We start from the raw sequence: 17279 nt of genomic DNA, 5'->3' as shown, positions 1-17279 counted from the left end.
AAACAGAAATTGCCGGAAAAGCTCCACAGGTCTGGCAGCAAAAGTGGAGAGAAATCAAGGATAACATTTCAGATTGAGTGACCCTTTCTCAGAATGGGCAATAAAAACTGGTCTAGCCAGTGATGCCCTCATCCTGCGAATGAATGAATGAAATCCAATATGACTCATCATCTGAATGTTTTCAGTCTTGTCTTCAGTTCTGAAGAAGAGTCATACCAGACTTGAAATGTTAACTCTGTTTCTCTCTTCACAGATTCTGGATTAGTGGTGCTGGAAGAGCACAGCAATTCAGACAGCATCCAACGAGCAGCAAAATCGACGTTTCGGGCAAAAGTCCTTCATCAGGAATAAAGGCAGAGAGCCTGAAGCGTGGAGAGACAAGCTAGGGGAGGGTGGGGGTGGGGAGAGAATAGCATAGAGTACAATGGGTGAGTGGGGGAGGAGATGAAGGTGATAGGTCAGGGAGGAGAGGGTGGAGTGGATAGGTGGAAAAGGAGCTAGGCAGGTCGGACAAGTCCGGACAAGTCAAGGGGACAGTGCGGAGCTGGAAGTTTAGAACTAGGGTGAGGTGGGGGAAGGGGAAATGAAGAAACTGTTGAAGTCCACATTGATGCCCTGGGGTTGAAGTGTTCCGAGGCAGAAGATGAGGCGTTCTTCCTCCAGGCGTCTGGTGGTGAGGGAGCGGCGGTGAAGGAGGCCCAGGACCTCCATGTCCTCGGCAGAGTGGGAGGGGGAGTTGAAATGTTGGGCTACGGGCCAGTGTGGTTGATTGGTGCGGGTGTCTCGGAGATGTTTCCTAAAGCGCTCTGCTAGGAGGCGCCCAGTCTCCCCGATGTAGAGGAGACCGCATCGGGAGCAACGGATACAATAAATGATATTGGTGGATGTGCAGGTAAAACTTTGATAGATGTGGAAGGCTACTTTAGGGCCTTGGATGGAGGTGAGGGAGGAGTTGTGAGCGCAGGTTTTACAGTTCCTGCGGTGGCAGGGGAAAGTGCCAGGATGGGAGGGTGCGTTGTAGGGGGGCGTGGACCTGACCAGGTAGTCACGGAGGGAACGGTCTTTGCGGAAGGCGGAAAGGGGTGGGGAGGGAAATATATCCCTGGTGGTGGGGTCTGTTTGGAGGTGGCGGAAATGTCGGCGGATGATTTGGTTTATGCGGAGGTTTGTAGGGTGGAAGGTGAGCACCAGGGGCGTTCTGTCCTTGTTACGGTTGGAGGGGTGGGGCTACCAGGATTGTACCACACCTTGTGCGAACTGTATTTAAGGGAATTTAACAATTGTCTGTTTGTCTCGGTGCAATGTTCCTGTCATCATCCACATATCTTCACATTTCTCTTTGAAGTTATCAAAAATAACATTGCTACTCAGTAAAGGAGGGAGAGAAAAAACAAGGAACTACCAAACTGACATCAGTCATTAGAAAAATACTGGATTGATGCCTGGAATGAGAGGCCTGCCTGATGATGAGAGTCTAATCAAACTGGACTCATACTCTCTGGAGTCGAGAGTGTGGTGCTGGAAAAGCACAGCAGGTCAGGCAGCATCCGAGGAGCAGAAGAATTGACGTTTTGGGCATAAGCCCTTCATCAGGTATGAGGCTTTTACCTGAAGCATCAATTCTCCTGCTCCTCGGATGCTGCTTGACCTGCTGTGCTTTTCCAGTGCCACACTCTCGACTCTAATCTCCAGCATCTTCAGTCCTCACTTTCTCATACACTCAGGAGTTGAGATGAATGAGAGATGACTTCATTGGGATTATTCTGAATGGAGACTTGACCATCATTGACACTGAGAGGACATTTTTACCTGGCAAAATACTACAAGATGCTGGGAAATTGAAACTAAAAACAGGAAACTGTGAACGACTCAGCAGCTCAGACTGTATCAATGGAAAGGGAAACAATGTTAGTGCTCTGGGGATGTGACAGCATAGTGACAATGCCAGTCAGCTAATAATCCATGAAGCCCAGGTTAATGTTCGAGGACATGGGCTCGAACCTTGCTACAGTAGGTAGTACAATTTGAATTGAATAAAACCTGAAATGGAAGCTTGTCTAATGGTCACCATGCAACCATTGCTGATTATTGTAAAAACCCATCTGGGCCATGAATGTCCTTTCGGGAGAGAAATCTGCCCATCCTTATCCAAACTGACCTACATGTGACTCCAGACCCACAGCAATGAGAATGACTTAAGTGCCCTCTGGAATGCTCTAGGAGTCAAACCAGCCCAAGGCCAATTAGGGGTAGCAATAATGTCCATGTTCCATAAAAGAATAGAGAGATCAATGGCCTTCCATCAGAAATAATGAGCATCAGAAGGAGAAGAGACTTTGAGAAAGTGTGGAGGGAGGGGAGGGCTGAAGTGAATGAGCTTTATTGTCACATGTACTCATGCGAGTACGGTGAACAGTTTACAAGTCGCCACTTATGACACCATCTTAGGTACAGAGTACCCAGGTGCAGATTCTTCAGTACTAGTTCTCAGGAAGAAAAAATTAGAAAATGAAGAAATAACAAGTCCAGCGTTGCAGATTGTGGGACTAAATTAGAAAATGGAGAAATAAAAAGTTCAGAACAACAGTCTTTCTGACCCAGCCCACTCAGGCAGCCAGCCTCCAGTCTACACCCACCTTAACTTTGGATCACTCTGGAATCACCTCAACATCAAAGTCAACACTGAGGCCACACTGAGACAAAACACTGTCTGGGTGCACTGAAAGACCACCATGCTAGGCCGAGCCACCGCCACGGGCCACTGAAAGAGCACTGTGCCAGGCCGAGAGACTGCCACACCAGGCCGAAGGACAAAAAGAAGGGTCTCTGATAAGGATGAAGGCAAGATCGAATAACAGAAGAGGGATGTAACAGGATGCGTCCACACCAAGTGTTGAGTGCAGGGAAAGGTTGTGGGTGAAGATAGAGTTTGCAAACTACAGTGCTTGCTGACTGAAGCCTCTCTCACTGAAGATGGATTGAGAGAGGAAGCACTGAATATAAAATGAACGTGACATTGAGTTAAACACAATGTTTGAGCATGATGTATGATTTTAATACATTTTACCGATGACAAGATCCCAAATATTGATTCGCAAACTTTCGCAACTCGCAATTACTGTGCTTCCCTTCATGTTTTAACTAGTCATTGAGCTCTTCAAGATGCAGATTATCCATAAATTTATTTCACTTGGTCCTACCCCTCAATTATCACCTTATTTGCAATCCTTTGTCAACCCTTGATGTCAACAACAAAACAACGGTATCAGTAAGACCTTAAACATTGAAACAAGGCACGAGTGGGGCTGTTCCACTGGAGTTGGAACCAGGGAGCAATCAACAAATTATCAAACTCAAACACCAGTATTTTCCTGATGGTCTGAACTAGCCACAGTTGAGGCAACTTATCTTGAAAAAGATTAATAACAAGCTTCATGTTACTGTGATTTGTGGAGTTTGGAGCCAATTCTTGTTACAAACATCACCTTTTGGTCAAAGAATCCCTACAGTGTGATAGCAGGGCATTTGGCCCATTGAATCAAGACTGACCCTCTGAACAGCATCCCACCCAGACCCACCCCATCCCTGTAATCCAGTATTTCCCGTGGCTAACCCACCTAGCCTGCACACTATGGGCATTTTCCCATGACCAATCCACCCTAACCTGCACATCTTTGTGACTGTGGGAGGAAACCCACACAGACACAGGCAGAATGTGTAAACTCCACACAGACAGTCACCTGAGGGTGGAATCAATCCCAGCTCTCTGGTACTGTGAGGCAGCAGTGCTAACCACTGAGCCACTGTGCCACCCCAGTCTTCAAGCTGGATTGGGGAGGAGAGAGAAAGCTAGAAAGACAGAAAGTTTGTTGCACTGAAGGATGCCATTCAGCCCAACATCTTGTGGAGGTCTTAATTGAATTTACTGTAACAGAGAAAGGAGGAGTTGGCATTTAGATAGCACCTTTCCTGTCCTCAGGATGTCCCAAAGTCCACTGACCATAGCCAGTTACGGACTTTCTGAAGCGTAATCATAACTTTGATAATGTTGGCAGCTAATCTGCGCACCGCAATATTCCACTGGTTAATAAAACAAAGAACCATGGATGCTGGAAACTCAGCAGGTCTGGCAGTATCAATGGAGAGAAAGCAGAGTTAATGTCCAGTGACTGCTCTGAAGAATGGTCCCTGGACTTGAACCATTAACTGTATTTAGAAGAAACTTAGGACTGCAGATACTGGAGAGTCAGGATTGATAAAGTGTGGTGCTGGAAAAGCACAGCAACTCAGGTAGCATCCAAGGAGCAGGAGAGTCGACTGAGAGAGGGCCTGAAGAAGGGTTATGCCTGAAACATCGACTGTCCTGCTCCTCGGATGCTGCCTGACCCGTTGTGCTATTTCCTATGCCACACTTTATCAACCCATTAGTTATGTTTCCCTCAGCACAGTTGCCAACACACCTGTTGAGTTTCTCCAGCAATTTCTGTTGTTGTCCCACTGGTTAATGACTGGTTACCCTGCTGGAAGTGGCATTTGCCAAGGGATTAATAGAGGCACAGGGGCCTGGTGAGAACTCTCTCAAAATAGCAGCTGTGTGATCCTCCATCTCTGCTGGGGATGGACCTCAGTCTAACACCTGAATTGAAAGACCCCATCCCCCACAATGCAGCACTCCCTCGGTACCAGAGTGCAAGTTAAACCCACCGTGGACTCCCTTAATGTCAGACACTGAATGTCCGTAGGTACTGTTCAGTGTGTGTCAGTATGCAGTCTCCTGGACTCAGTGATGTTGGTGATAGTTTTCTTGGTGTTGGTGGTCGCTAATGCTTCATTGGTTACATTTGCAGCTCTTTCGCAGTTCAATACTCTGGGATCATCTGTAGAGACAGAACATTAAGTTCATGGGAATTATATAATGATTATGTTGGTTGCATAATCCATTAGAATTTTTTGTAACATACCAGCAAGAAAAGATAATCTTACACATTGTAACACCACCAGAACTGTGTATGTGTATGGGGAAGCTGTTATTTTATACTCTGTTTCCCGAACAGTGTGCACTTAGATTTGATTACATTTGTATACTTAATGACTGCTACTGGAATCAATGTTAAACTCTACAAGCTCCTAGGTATGGGGCTCTCTGTGTGTCTCCAACACAATGCTTTCCAAACCTCTTCCCAATGTGATACCAGTTCAATACCTCAGATTTGTCTGACTTCAGAATGGGGACAAGGATATCAATCGTTCTGTGTCTGAGGGGAAGCAGTTGGGGGCTGGGCAGGGAGATTGAAAAATAAGTAAGCCACCCATCTCTTTACAAGCACCAGGTAGGCACCGGAGAGCTGGCAACTCAGCTGTGCCCACAAATGAACAATTGAAGGGCATTTGCAACTGTCAACATACAGACTAAGTTCCCACTTTTTCTACTGTGGAACTCGCTCGACCAGAATTCCAAAAGGTTTCCCTCCCATTGGGTATGATAACTCATCATTTAAGAACCAAACCTCTGCTGTCAGAGGGTCTCACATTCAAAGACCCCCATTTCATAACTGAATTGAATTGGATTGAATTAACCTTATTGTCACATGTACTCAGATGAGTACAATGAAAGTTTGTAAGACACCACTGACAGTGCCAATTTAGGTACAAAAGTACCTCAGTACAATCCTTAGTTACAGAACAGAAAAATGAAGAAAAAAAAAGTTACATTACAGGAAGGAAGTTGTGAAACTTATAGAGTCATAGAGTCATAGAGATATACAGCACGGAAACAGACCCCTCGGTCCAACCCGTCCATGCCAACCAGATATCCCAACTCAATCTAGTCCCACCTGCCAGCACCCTGTCCATATCCCTCTAAACCCTTCCTATTCATATACCCATCCAAATGCCTCTTAAATGTTGCAATTGTACCAGCCTCCACCACTTTCTCTGGCAGCTCATTCCATACACGTACCACCCTCTGTGTGAAAAAGTTGCCCCTTAGGTCTCTTTTATATCTTTCCCCTCTCACCCTAAACCTATGCCCTTTAGTTCTGGACTTCCCGACCCCAGGGAAAAGACTTTGCCTATTTACCCTATCCATGCCCCTCATAATTTTGTAAATGTCTATAAGGTCATCCCTCAGCCTCCGACGCTCCAGGGAAAACAGCCCCAGCCTGTTCAGCCTCTCCCTGTAGCTCAGATCCTCCAACCCCAGCAACATCCTTGTAAATCTTTTCTGAACCCTTTCAAGTTTCACAGCATCTTTCCGATAGGAAGGAGACCAGAATTGCACGCAATATTCCAACAGTGACCTAACCAATGTCCTGTACTGCCACAACATGACCTCCCAACTCCTGTAATCAATACTTTGACCAATAAAGGAAAGCATACCAAACGCCTTCTTCACTATCCTATCTACCTGCGACTCCACTTTCAAGGAGCTATGAACCTGCACTCCAAGGTCTCTTTGTTCAGCAACACTCCCTAGGACCCAAACTTGAAAAGGTTCAGAAAGGATTTACAAGGGTTTGAGCTACAGGGAGAATCTGAATAGGCTAGGGCTGTTTTTCCTGGAGCGTCGGAGGCTGAGGGGTGACCTTACAGAGGTTTAAAAAAATCATGAGGGACATGGATAGGGTAAATATACAAGGTCTTTTCCTTGGAATGGGGGAGTCCAAAACTAGATCTAGGGTGAGGGGGAAAGATTTAAAAGGGACCTAAGGGGCAACATTTTCATGCAGAGAGTGGTGCATGTTTGAAATGAACTTCCAGAGGAAGTCGTGAAGGAAGTGGTACAACGCTCAAAAGGCTTCTGGATGAGTCCATGAAGAGGAAAGGTTTAGAGGGATATGGGCCAAATGTTGGCAAATGGGACAAAGATTAATTTAGGGTATCTGGTCAGCATGGACAGGTTGAACTGAAGGGTCTGTTTCTGTGCTCCACAGCTCTATGACTCTGTTATAATGTACAATTCATTCATCCTTCCTACAATCTCTTTAAATAGCTGAGACTCATTTTGTCTCAAAGTGCTTTTGTTAACCACCTTGAGACATTTTATTGCATGTGAAGGTGTTACATGAATTAAATTGTTAATTAAAAGGTGGTTTGATCTAATGATGACAATGATTAATGGATGCCTTTTCGTTAGCTGCAGAAAGTGTTAGAAAGGATTATAAGAGATAGGATTAATAATCATCTAGAAAGGAATAATTTGATTAGGGATAGTCAACACAGTTTTGTGAAGGGTCAATCGTGCCTCACAAACTTTATTGAGTTCTTTGAGAAGGTGACCAAACAGGTGGATGACATAAAGTGGTTGATGTGGTATATGGATTTCAGTAAAGTGTTTAATAAGGTTCCCCACGTAGACCATTGCAGAAAATACGGATTTTGAGGCATGGGGTTGAGTGTGATTTAGCGGTTTGGATCAGAAATTGGCTAGCTGAAAGAAGACAAAGGGTGGTGGTTGATGTTCATCCTGGAGTTCAGTTACTAGTGGTGTACCACAAGGATCTGTTTTGGGGCCACTGCTGTTTGTTATTTTTTAAATGACCTGAATGAGGGCAGAGAAGGATGGGTTAGTAAATTTGTGGATGACAGTAAGGTAAACGGAATTGGGGATAGTGCTGAGGATGTTGCAGATTACAGAGGGACGTAGACAAGCTGCAGAGCTGGGCTGAGAGGGGGCAAATGGAGTTTAATGTGGAAAAGTGTGAGGCGATTCACTTTGGAAGGAACAACAGGAATGCAGAGTACTGGGCTAATGGTTCTTGGTAAGGTTCTTGGTAGTGTAGATGAGCAGAGAGATCTCGGTGTCCAGGTACATAGATCCCTGAAAGTTGCCATCCAGGTTGATCGGGTTGTTAAGAAGCCATACAGTGTTTTGGCTTTTATTGGCAGAAGGATTGAGTTTCGGAACCATGAGGTCATGTTGCAGCTGTACAAACTCTGGTGTGGCTGCACTTGAAATATTGTGTACAGTTCTGGTCGCTGCATTATAGGAAGGATGTGGAAGCATAGGGAAGGGTGCAGAGGAGATTTACCAGAATGTTGCCTGGTATGGAGGGAAGGTCTTCTGAGGAAAGGCTGAGGGACTTGAGGCTGTTTCCATTACAGAGAAGAAGGCTAAAAGGCAACGTAATAGAGACATAGAAGATGATCAGAGGATCACATAGGATGGACAGTGAGAGCCTTTTTCCTTAGATGGTGATGGCTAGCACAAGGGGACATAGCTTTAAATTGAGGGGTGATAGATATTGGACAGATGCAAGAGGTACTTTCTTTATTCAGAGAGGAGTAAGGGTGTGGAACGCACTGCCTGCAACAGTAGTAGACTCACTACTTTAAGGGCATTTAAATGGTCATTGGATAGGCATATGGATGAGAATGGAGTAGTGTAGGATAGATGGGCTTCAGATTGGTTTCACAGATCGGCACAACATCGAGGGCCAAAGGGCCTGTACTCCGCTGTAATGTTCTATGTTCTAACATGCCAAACACCGTCTTGGCCACCTTGTCTATCTGTGATGCCACTTTGGTTGTGAAGACGCCACAGACAAGAGAAACTCATTTATTGATGCTGACTTACAAAATGCTTTCCAAAGATGACTAAGGGTGTGCAATAAATGTGGGCCTTGTAAGTTAAGTTGCCATCATGAGAAGGATGACCACACACAGTCGTCCCTCAGGATGCCTCTACCTACAGCTTCAGATCACCATCTCCCATATTAACCCTCTGATAATGGCAGCCCCTTATGCTGAGAGATCAACTCTTGCTTTCATTTATTTGGGTCTTTGACCATCATTTCTGGGACATGGATATGGCTGACAAGGCTGGTATTTATTACTCTCGATGCCTTTTGGGGGTGATGATATCTTGCAGATATCACTTTGATCTAACTGAGGGTCTTGTCCAGTCAGTTGGGGTTAGGGTCATGAGAAATAGGTAGAGGGATAGACCATTCGACCCCTCGAACCTGCTATGTTATTCAATAGGATCACGGCTGATCCGTCATTGCTTACATCTGCTTTCCTGTCCTGTCTTTTCCCTGTAACCCTCAATTCCCCAACTGATCATGAATCGATTGATCTTAACTTTAAATATAATAAGGCCATAGGACAATGACAAACCTCATGACATGTACCTGAACAGAGAGAATACATCCAAAGACAGGAATGTACAAGGCTGCAGGGAAAGAGGGATACATTTGAACTTTGTCCAGTCAAAAAACAGACAGAGAGAAATATAGAAAAGAAGAGCAGGACTAGGCCATTCGGCCCTTTGAGCCTGCTCCCCCATTCAGTACGATCATGGCTGAACATCCAACCCAGTCCCCTGTTCCTGCTTTCTTCCCATACCCTTTGATCCCTTTAGTCCTAAGAATGACAGGGTGTTCTGCTTTCACACAACAGTTGTGTTCCTCTGCAACTTTGCGTTATAGAAAATCACGCTGTCAAGGATCCTTCTGGAAAATAGCTCTAGCCGTTCAGTAGAAAGTTTGCATTATCCAAACAGCATCCCCAATTCATCAATCATGTTTCACAGCCAGTTTGCATTAATGACACAGGCATTATAACAAAACAACCTGCATCTGGAACTCCTTGAAAACATTCAGTGTTTGGGCCGCACACGGTAGCAACGTTACACAGCCAGTACGGATCCCAGGGAGGAATGGTTGGCTGTATCAGTATAACTCCCCACTCAGACTGTGTTGTGCCTCTCCTAATGATGCAGCCATTGAAGATGGCAATGCAGGTGGAGGAAGTGATTAAAAAGGCCGGCGGGATTATGGGATTCATACACAGCTGAGATTGTGCAGGCTGAGCGTGGAGGTAGCTGCATTGAGTGGCTGTAACCATTCTAGTACCCTACAGTTAAAAAGCGAACACACTCAGCACCCCATACTGACCAGAGAGTAAAAGTCTCTTGGAGCCAGTGGAAGGTTTAAACCTCCTCACTGCCCCCTCAAGGCAACCCTCTGCTTCCACAATCATGAAACCGCTCTGCATCAAAGCTAAATTTGTCATGTGAATTTGACCTCATTGGATGCCTGCCATAAGCAGGTTTTGGAATAAAGTGTTGCAGCTTTCTGGAAGCATGGCTATCGATTTTGTTCCTGTTTGATCATCTCCGCCCCTCTCCCTCAGGCAGCGAACATGATTCTCCGTGGGTCTTGTGATCACAGTCAGTCCCAAACCATGAACATTGCAATAAGAAAACAGCATGTCTCATGACCTGCCTTGGGATGAGGTTACACTTAGCGAGGACCAGGGGCAAGGGGTTCGCGCTCACAGGGTCTCTCTATTTATCGTTTTTTGTTTTCCACAGAGAGGAGAGTAAGTGATACCAAACTCAGCAACTACCAGATAATTGATGCTTGACACCCACAGCAGATTATGGGTGCAAAGTGTGTCTGATTTACAATTCCCTTTGTGGGGAAAGCTGCCTCCTGATTTCAATCTCAGATGTCTCCAGATTTAAGCTCAAGTTGCCTCTTGATTTCAGTTGAAAATCTCTCCTGGTTTCAGTCTCCAAAGCCTCCAAAGGCCCTCAGCCACCCCCCCAAGAGCCCGTTGCCACACTCAGGATGGGCACTGCACTCTGTTTGCTTGGAAAGAGCTCGAGAACCCTTTACCATCACACCTGAATAATTGAAAGCCCAGGACGGTCAGCACATTGAAGGGGGAAGGGGGATGCTGGAGATTAAAGCCAAGATTAGAATGGTACTGGAAAAGAACAGAAGGTCAGACAGCATCCCAGGAGCAGGAAAATTGACATTTCGAGCAAAAGCCCTTCATCAGGAATAATCCCTTCTTCCTGGTGAAGTGCTTTTGCCCGAAATGTCAATCTTCCTGCTCCTCAGATGCTGCCTGACCTGCTGTGCTTTTCTGGCACTACTCTCACCTTTACATTGAAGGGGGACTTGGGTGGGAGGGAAACATTTAGAAAGAGTGTCAAAAAGGATGAGATACTAATGAATGTCTCAGGAATCCATGTGTTGACCAGACGTCTTTAGTCTACATGGTATTGTGTCCCTCCTTCATTCCCTCACACAGCAACAGCTCACCTTACAGCCCTGCATTCAATGTAAAGAAGCCGAGCTCTTTCCCGCTAAGGATGCAAAGGATACCTGGGTGGTTAGATAGAAATAAAACCCAGTTTAGCCATGATTTAATCAAATGGCAACATGGGTGCAGAGGGGCTGAATGGCGTCCTCCTCTTCCCATGTTTTGACAGTGGAGTCACTAGTGCATTCAAGATATGTAGTCCTATCCAGCAAATGTATGGAGGCTTAGTTAAATATTAATACAGTGTTGCTTCTATCTTATAAATTTCAGGCGCTGACAGGGACGTTAGAATTATCAACAACAATACCACTGGCACAGTGAGACTGCAACTACCCAATTTTGGATTGAATGGACTGGACCTCATTTCTCCAAAATAGAAATATCGGTGGGTGGGGGGGAATGAAGAGAGATTTCCAAAACGACGGAGGTTTTAATGTGATAAACTTAAAGAGGATACTATCTGTGGGGGGCCCAGAAATAGGATCCATAGAACATAGAACATAGAACATAGAAGAATACAGCGCAGTACAGGCCCTTGGGCCCTCGATGTTGCGCCGATCCAAGCCCACCTAAACTACACTAACCCACTATCCTCCATATACCTATCCAATGCCCTCTTAAATGCCCATAAAGAGGGAGAGTCCACCACTGTTACTGGCAGGGCATTCCATGAACTAACGACTCGCTGAGTGAAGAACCTACCCCTAACATCAGTCCTATATCTACCCCCCCTTAATTTAAAGCTATGCCCCCTTGTAATACCCGACTCAATACGCGGGAAAAGGTTCATACTGTCGACCCTATCTAACCCCCTAATCATCTTGTACACCTCAATCAAGTCACCCCTAAACCTTCTTTTCTCTAGTGAAAACAGCATCCGTTAATATAAGACCATCATTAATGAATCCAATAGGAAAGTGGGGGAGGAACCTCATACATGGAACATGCCCCTCCTATTGACAATCTGGAATCTGTTCTTCTGCATCATCCCCAAGGATTTTACTTTATTGGGAGCTCCAGGAGTTCGACCCAGTGACACTGAAGGAACAACGATATATTTCCAAGTCAGGATGGTGAGGGATGTGGATGGGAGCTCGCAGTGTTCCCATGTATCTGCTCCCTTATTGTTCTAGATGGTAGAGCTTGTGGGTTTGAAAGGGGCTGACAGTGGAGGCTTGGTGAATTTCTGCAGTGCATCATGTAAATGGTGTATACTGTTGCTACTAATCGTTAATGGTGAAAGGAGTTGATGTTAAAAGTGGTAGGTGTGGTGCCAGTCAAGTGGGGGCTTCTCTGTCCTGGATGGTATCGAGCTCCTTGAGTTGTTGGAGCTGCCCCCATCCAGGCAAATGGGGAGTATTCCATCACACTCCTGACTTGTGGCCTTATCAGAGTCATACTGCCCAGAAGAATCCTTTGGCCTAGCAAGCCTGCCCTAACCAATTTACTCTAATTCCACTTGACACAGCTTGACCCCTAGCCTTGAATGCTACGGCATTTCAAGTGCTCATCCAAATACTTTTTAAAGTTAGTGAGCATCCCCATTTCTACTGCGCAGTGCACTCCAGATTCCCAACACACTCTGGGTGAAAAATGGTTTCTACAAATGCCCCTTAAATCAGCTACCTTTCACTTTCAAATTAAACCCCCTTGTTATTGACCTTTCAATGAAGGAGAATAGTTGATTATAGAGTCATAGAGTCATACAGCACGAAACAGAACCCTTTGCTCCAACCAATCCATGCCGAACATAATCCCAAACTAAACTATCCCACCTGCCTGCTCCTGGCCCCTATCCCTCCAAACCCTTTCCTATTCATGTACTTATCCAAATGTCTTTTAAATGTTGTAACTGTACCCACACCCACCACTTCCTCAGGAAGTTCATTCCACACATGAACCACTCTCTCTGAAATAAAAATTTGCCCCTCATGTCCTTTTTAGATCTTTCTCCTCTCACCCTAAAAATATACCCCCTAGTCTTGAAATCCTGCACCTGAGGTCAAAGACATCTGCCATTCACCTTACCTACACCCCTCGTGATTTTATAAACCTCTTTAAAGTCATTTCTAAACCTCCTGTGCTCTAGTGAAAAAGTCCCACCCTATCCAGCCTCTCCTTATAACTCAAACCCTCCATTCCTGGCAACATCCTGGTTAATCTCTTCTGAACCCTCTCCAGCTTAATAATATGTCGTAATGTAATATCCTTCCTATCATATCTGTCCATGCTCCTCATTAATGTATGCACCTTATACAGCCATGTCTACTTCCTGTATTGATGGCGCCAATAATAATCATTTCCTGGAAGAATTCATAACAAGACGGGGATAAGGTAGAAAACCATTTCATTTCACTTACAGATGCACCATTGAAAATATTCTATCTGGCTGCATCACGGCTTAGTAGGGCAACTGCTGTGCTCAGGATTGTAAGAAACTATAAAGAGTTTTGAACACAGCCCAGTCCATCACACAAACCAACCTCCGATCCATGGACGCCACCTAAACTTCTTGTTGCCGTAGAACAGCAGCCAACATCGTCAAAGGCCCCTCCCACCCAGGTTATGATCTCTTCCAATCTCTTCAGTAAGGCAGAAGATATAAAAGTTTAAACACTATAGTGTCAGAGGTTGAGGGGGTGACCTTATAGAGATTTATAAAATCATGAGGGACATGAATAGGGTAAATAGACAAGGTCTTTCCCTTGGGGTGGGGGAGTCCAGAACTCAAGGGTATAGATTTAAAGTGAGAGAGGAAAGATTTAAAAGGAACCTAAGGAGCACTTTTTCACACACAGGGTGGTACGTGTGTTGAATGAACTGCCAGAGGATGTGGTGGAGGCTGGTACAATTGTAAAATTAAAAAGGCATCTGGATGGGTATATGAATAGGAAGGGTTTGGAGGGATATGGACTGGGTGCTGGCAGGTGGGACTAGACTGGGTTGGGATATCTGGTCGGCATGGACGGGTTGGACCGAAAAGTCAGTTTCCATGCTGTACATCTCTATGAGTCTATGACATTTACCAGCAGATTCAAGAGAAGCTTCTTCCCCACTATTACTAGACTTCTGAATGGACCTCTCAAATTTCAAATCTAATGCTGATCTTGTTTTGTATGCCTCCTTCATAGCCATAGCTATGTATTCCTCACTCAGGTCAATCACCCTATGATCTGTGTGACTTTATATGATTTGTCTGTACCGCACAAAAGGTTTCACTGTACGTAGGTACATGTGACAACAATAAATTCAATCATTGCAAGAAAGAGCTTCCATTTCTATCTGAAATGTTGCACACAATGAGCTGCATTACAAAGTGGCATATACTGTGTGTACAGAGTGAAGCCAGTTTTCACTCGCAGTCAGCAGTAACATAAATAAATAGTTAAGGTGTTTCTTCTGACGAGATGAGAAATGGTGACGTAGAGATGGACAGGTCTTCCTGCTCCTCAAAATAGGGAACTTTAATGTCTGCTTAAAGCCTCCCTGAGAAGCAGATACTGCCAAGCTCCTTCTGATCTATCAACACTTGTTTCTGTTCCAACCCAGTGTTTGACCCTCTGGGGTTAGGGTCTAAATTTAAACATTGGAAAGGAAAATTGGGTAACATGTGTAACAATCCCCCCCTGGCAGCCTTTGGAGTAAGGAATCTAGAAGCCTTCACATATCAAGAAAAACATTAATACATCTTCCTTCACGGGATGTGTGTGTGTTGCTGGTCCACCATTTATTGCCCATCCCTAATTGTCCCTTGAATTGAGTGGCATGCTCAGTCATTTCACAGGGTGGTTGAGAATCAGCCATATTGCTGTAGGTCTGGAGTCACATATCGACCAGGCCAGGCAACAAAGGCAGTTTCCTTCCCTAAAGGGCATTAGTGAACAAGATGTGTTTTTACGACAACAAGATGGGTTTTTACGACAACAAGATGGGTTTTTCCATTGGGTTAGCTTTCAATTTCAGTTTTGTTTTTACATTTCACTATGTGCTGTCATAATATCAAAACTCACCTCCTCCTTACCCTAAGGCCTCTGGGCTAGTTGTCCATTGAAGTTACCATGACCACATCAGCATCTCCTTAATCAGAGCATCCCCCACAATGGACACAGTTTCTGCCAGTTTTGTTTATAAGTGAGCATTTCCTGTAGAACATTGTGTTCAAACCTGTATGCTCTGAATATGTTGATATTTTAGTTAAATTTGCACCAAACACTAACACCATTCCAACTCCCCAGTTTAGATGTATATAATATATTTCACAATGCAGGCAACTCTTTAATCATTTTCTCTGCCTGTTAGGCGCCTTGAGTTTTTTTCTTATATCAACATCATACGACCTTCCTAAATTCAGCATTTCTCATCTAATTAAAACTCTTTCTACAGTGTGCATGTGCAAATTTGTCACACGCTATTTCCTTGATATGAGATCCATCCATATTTCCCGTCATGGGTTTGGTGGTGGTCAGGAACTATGCCACTGGGAAAATCTGCAAACTCTTTTAAGTGATCAATTCACATTGGTTTGTACAGTGAAAGATGCAACAACAACTCATATTAATTCTATTTTGATGTAATCCATGCCCTTCCCTTCACTTTTCCGATCACTTAGTCGTTGCCTTTAGATGAGAAGGGTCTGCTTGTCACTGGCCAGTCTGGTGTTTTTTTTGTTCCTGGTGGTGGAATGTCAATAAACTTTTCTGCATTCATTGTTTCCTCAATGTATCCTTCACGACATGGGCGCTGGGGAGCAATACGCACTACTGCTGTTTGGCAGGAATGTGGGGGTTTGACAAAGACAACAAACAAAAATATAGGTCGTTCAGGTTTGGGGTATCTCTGGAGAAGGAGCATACGGTGTCCACCAACACCCTCAAGGTTTTCGGGGAGAGGTGGGCACCGTGGAAACTGGAGTGCTTTAGTTCCCCCACCAACTCTATTTCGATTTAACCCCCTTCACTTTTTCGATCATATAGGCATTGCCTTTAGATGAGACGGGCTCTGCTTGTCATTGGTCAGATGGGTGTTTTCTGTTCGTGGTGGTGGAATATGATTCTGCACTTGGTCTTTCATCACCGTGTCCTACACATGACATGGGTGCTGAGGAGATAAGAATATATATATATATATATATATATATATATACAGGTTGTTCTGTTATAATCCGTATTTCATTAACACAAACTCGCTATAACATGATTGACAAATTGGGGATACTGTTTCTAAAGCATGAAGTTTTAATACGTAGATTGTTTATAATGTGATACCAGCTTAAATAGTGCTGCTGTTACACAATTTTCTTATAATGCAGGTTTTCAAGAGAACAGAACTACTGCGTTATAGCAGAACTGGCTGTGAACAGGAACGTCCTCACTCTCAGGACTGGCTCCGAGCTGGCTGGTCAGAGCCCACGTACCTTGGGCAGGTTAATAAAGGGTGACTGGGTAATGGGATACCGGCCTTTGGGCAGTTATTTCTATCTTAATGTTCCTCACAGGATTGACAATCAAACAAAGTTTGACCCTGAGCCTCACAAGGAGATTTTTTTTTAACAGGCCACAAGAGTTCAGTCAAAGAGAGAGATTTTAAAGAGGCTCTTAGTATGGAAGAGTGAGAAACTAGGAATCTTGAGAAGGCAGTTCTAAAAGTTGGGACCAAGGATCTGAAGCTGCCGTACTGCAAGATCAAGCACTTTGTCAATTAAACGTTAAATTGAGGCCCCACGCTGGCCTCCCAGCTGAGAATGGATCTCATAGTGCAACTTCAAAGATTGATTGATTGATTGATTTGATTACAAGCATTACAGATGGATCATAGTAAACAAGGAGATACGGATCATAGGGTTTAAAGAAAACTTGGACCGAGGCATATAGGTAATATTGCACAGGGCATGTGTTAGGCAAGATCAGCATTCGCAAGATCAGCATTATTTGAGGGAAAGAGTCCATTCTTCAGTTGAATACTGGCTGGGAAGAAGGTGTTCCTGAACCTGCTGGTCCATGTGTTCAGGCTTTAGGACAAAACTGGGATGTCGGCAGCCTTCTGTGGCAGTGGGCCACGTAAATGAATGGAAAAGTTGGCTTCCATGATGGTCTGGGCTGGGCAGACCACCTTCTGTAGCTTCTTAGGGTCCTGGGCAGAGCAGTTGCCGTACCAGGCTGTTATGTACCCGGACAATATGCTCCCAATGGTGCATCTGTAGATGTTGGTGAGGATTCTTATGGACA

The 17279-nt window shown here is 44.7% G+C and overlaps 1 long non-coding RNA gene across 1 annotated transcript in view; it reads right to left on the bottom strand.

Moving 5' to 3' along the window:
• Positions 1-17279, bottom strand: part of LOC122542111 (uncharacterized) — a 214454-nt gene that overhangs the window by 13478 nt on the left and 183697 nt on the right. The window contains exon 2 of the long non-coding RNA XR_006309748.2: positions 4705-4877. This is a non-coding gene — a long non-coding RNA (uncharacterized LOC122542111). The remainder of the gene's footprint in view (positions 1-4704; positions 4878-17279) is intronic.

The sequence above is a fragment of the Chiloscyllium plagiosum genome, unplaced genomic scaffold (assembly GCF_037043375.1).
Source record: "Chiloscyllium plagiosum isolate Xiang-an unplaced genomic scaffold, Cpla_swu_hap1 HiC_scaffold_33, whole genome shotgun sequence".
In the NCBI taxonomy this organism is placed as follows: domain Eukaryota; kingdom Metazoa; phylum Chordata; class Chondrichthyes; order Orectolobiformes; family Hemiscylliidae; genus Chiloscyllium; species Chiloscyllium plagiosum.
This window is presented reverse-complemented; position numbering and strand designations above follow the sequence as displayed.